Consider the following 3707-nt stretch of genomic DNA (forward strand, 5'->3'; position numbering starts at 1 on the left):
GTTTGCTGTGCGTTTCAAGCTTTATTATCCAGCCACTCCGAGCGTAGCTGCCGTCACTACACACGCAACGTGATGGGGGCACGGCCACGCCCACTGGCGTGACGGCCACGCCCATTGGTGGGGCACACCCACTGGTGGGGTACAGCCACGGGTGTGGGTGGCACGCCCACTGGTAGGGTATGGCCACGCCTACCGGCGTGACACGGCTGTGGGTGGCACGCCTACTGGTAAGGCATGGCCACGCCCACGGGTGTGGCACGGCCACGCCCACTGGCCAGGCTTGATACAACAAAACACCCAAGCTAGGAAATTGACAAAACAAAGTTAAAATAAAATTAAAAAAAGCATCGCCCTCGGCGCGAGGGGTTTCTGACATTTCAATTGCTGACCACAACCGGAGTTCAGCATGAAACCACCAGATTCTGATGTTTATTTCTGCATTCACAACCACAAACCATGAGGATCATCAACCTCGTCAACAACAACATCATAATCCTCCCCTAGGAGGGAGCTCGCGAGCGATGGGTGACGGGGTGAGCTCGGGGCGACGCCACAAACTTTCACCGCTTTTGCTCGGCTCACCACCACCACCATTACCGCCACGCACGCAACAATATTTACACGGCGCAAGACGAAGATCATCCACCAGCCCCCGTCTCTATCTCGCTCCCACTATCCTATAGCTTGGAACAGACTGGCGAGCGACGTTTAGCGGCGTGGGCGGGCGGGCCCAGAAATCATCGCCTGCACCCGCGGCGATGATTTCTGGGCCCGGTGGCGATGTTGATGATACGTACGGCGCGAAAGAAGTTCCACACGCACCACACGGCCGCCACCACTACCACCACCGCCACCACTACCGCCACCACCACCGCCGCCACTACCACCGCCACCACTACCACCACTACCGCCACCGCGCGTCAAGGACTCCCCCGCTGGAGGCCCTGAGGCCGAGTCGACGGCTTCCGGGGGAGGCTCAGCACCGCGGGGGGCTATCGTCCCCCTGTTGGTTTAGAGCATCTGCCTTCTGCTGTGGCGGTGGTGGTGGTGGTAGCGGTGGCCGATTTCAATAAGTTATTTCAGTGTAAGCACCACACCACTTCCGCAGGCTTTTTTGTAAGCGGTGTGCCCCCCGGAATGATAACGGCTCGCGTAAAAAAAAATATAAAAAATAACTATCTAGAATAATAATGATGATGATGTGACTTTTATCGCTCCCACAAGGCCACGCGGGAAGGGCAAGCGCTGTGTGACACAGAAAAGGAGTGAGATGGAACAGATGGAGATTAGTCCACACACGGTGTAAGAAGGGAGTGAGATGGAACAGATGGAGATTAGTCCACACACGGTGTTAGAAGGGAGTGAGATGGAACAGATGGAGATTAGTCCACACACGGTGTTAGAAGGGATTGAGATGGAACAGATGGAGATTAGTCCACACACGGTGTAAGAAGGGAGTGAGATGGAACAGATGGAGATTAGTCCACACACGGTGTTAGAAGGGAGTGAGATGGAACAGATGGAGATTAGTCCACACACGGTGTTAGAAGGGATTGAGATGGAACAGATGGAGATTAGTCCACACACGGTGTTAGAAGGGAGTGAGATGGAACAGATGGAGATTAGTCCACACACGGTGTAGAAGGTGGAGTGAGATGGAACAGATGGAGATTAGTCCACACACGGTGTAAGAAGGGAGTGAGATGGAACAGATGGAGATTAGTCCACACACGGTGTTAGAAGGGAGTGAGATGGAACAGATGGAGATTAGTCCACACACGGTGTAGAAGGGAGTGAGATGGAACAGATGGAGATTAGTTCACACACGGTGTTAGAAGGGAGTGAGATGGAACAGATGGAGATTAGTCCACACACGGGGTAGGTGGAGTGAGATGGAACAGATTGAGATTAGTCCACACACGGTGTTAGAAGGTGGAGTGAGATGGAACAGATGGAGATTAGTCCACACACGGTGTTAGAAGGTGGAGTGAGATGGAACAGATGGAGATTAGTTCACACACGGTGTTAGAAGGTGGAGTGAGATGGAACAGATGGAGATTAGTCCACACACGGTGTTCGAAGGGAGTGAGATGGAACAGATGGAGATTAGTCCACACACGGTGTTCGAAGGGAGTGAGATGGAACAGATGGAGATTAGTCCGCAGTGAGCGTTCGAACATTCCACGTGGCCACCCGTAGTGGCTTTTCGTTGTTTCTGGAGGAGCCCCGAGGGTAGAGATTCAGTCTCCTGGCTCCGCCAGATGGGGCATGGCCAGGAGACGTCATCGACGCCGGTCCGCCCGGGGCCTCCGGCACAAGCTTATATACACACAAACACGCGCGCGCTCATATATATATGTACAACAAGGTTGGAAAGTTTCAAGGTATTCACCAGGTATTAATTTTGGTCAAAATAAGTCTTGGAAAAGGGAGGTGGCTTCTAAAGGGCATCCACCACCACCAACACCACTTTTAGCTCCCGTGCCAGGCAGTCACACCACACCAGCCACACCATCACAGCCACACCATCCCAGCCACACCACACCATCACAACCACACCAGCTCGTCAGTCACACCACACCACGCCATCCACGCCAGCTACCCAGCCACGCCACTCAGCCAGCCACCCAGCTACCCCAGCTACCCAGCTACCCAGCCACCCACACATGATGACGATGATGACGACGATGACGATGATGACGACGATGACGATGATGACGACGATGATGACGATGACACCAGCCGCTTGGCTGAGGCTGCTGTTGTCATTGGTGATGGTCAGGTCCTCTTGTGAATAAGAGACACACAGCAGCTGAGGTGGAACCTTACACCCAGCAACATACAACATCGTTTAGTCCGTGTGTCTATGTGGGCCTTGACGTGTCTCTGTGGGTCTCTGAGTCTCTATGTATCTCTATGTATCTCTGAGTCTCTATGTGTCACTGTGGGTCTCTATGTATCTCTGTGTGTCTCTGTGGGTCTCTATGAGTCTCTATGTATCTCTATGTATCTCTGAGTCTCTATGTGTCACTGTGGGTCTCTATGTATCTCTGTGTGTCTCTGTGGGTCTCTGTGGGTCTCTATGAGTCTCTATGTATCTCTGAGTCTCTATGTGTCACTGTGGGTCTCTATGTATCTCTGTGTGTCTCTATGAGTCTCTATGTATCTCTGTATCTCTATGAGTCTCTATGTATCTCCATGTATCTCTATGTATCTCTGTGGGTCTGTGTATCTCTATGGGTCTCTATTTGTCTCTATGTATCTCTGTGTCTCTATGTATCTCTGTATGTCTATGGGACTCTATGTATCTCTATGGGTCTCTATGTATCTCTATGTGTCTCTATGTATCTCTATGTGTCTCTGTATCTCTATGGGTCTCTATGCATCTCTATGTGTCTCTATGTATCTCTATGTGTCTCTATGTATCTCTGTATGTCTATGGGTCTCTATGTATCTCTATGTGTCTCTGTGTGTCTCTGTATCTCTATGTAAGTCTATGGGTCTCTATGTATCTCTATGTATCTCTGTGTGTCTCTGTATCTCTATGTAAGTCTATGGGTCTATATGTATCTCTATGGGTCTCTATGTATGTCTATGTGTCTCTGTGGGTCTGTGTATCTCTATGGGTCTCTATGTATGTCTATGTGTCTCTGTGTGTCTCTATAGAGACCCTCGTGACCCAGGGAACATCTGGGTCAGCTTCAACG

The sequence above is a fragment of the Petromyzon marinus genome, assembly GCF_048934315.1.
Source record: "Petromyzon marinus isolate PM22_M1 ecotype Great Lakes invasive population chromosome 76 unlocalized genomic scaffold, UKy_Petmar_22M1.pri1.0 chr76_unloc.2, whole genome shotgun sequence".
NCBI classification, from domain to species: Eukaryota; Metazoa; Chordata; class Hyperoartia; order Petromyzontiformes; family Petromyzontidae; genus Petromyzon; species Petromyzon marinus.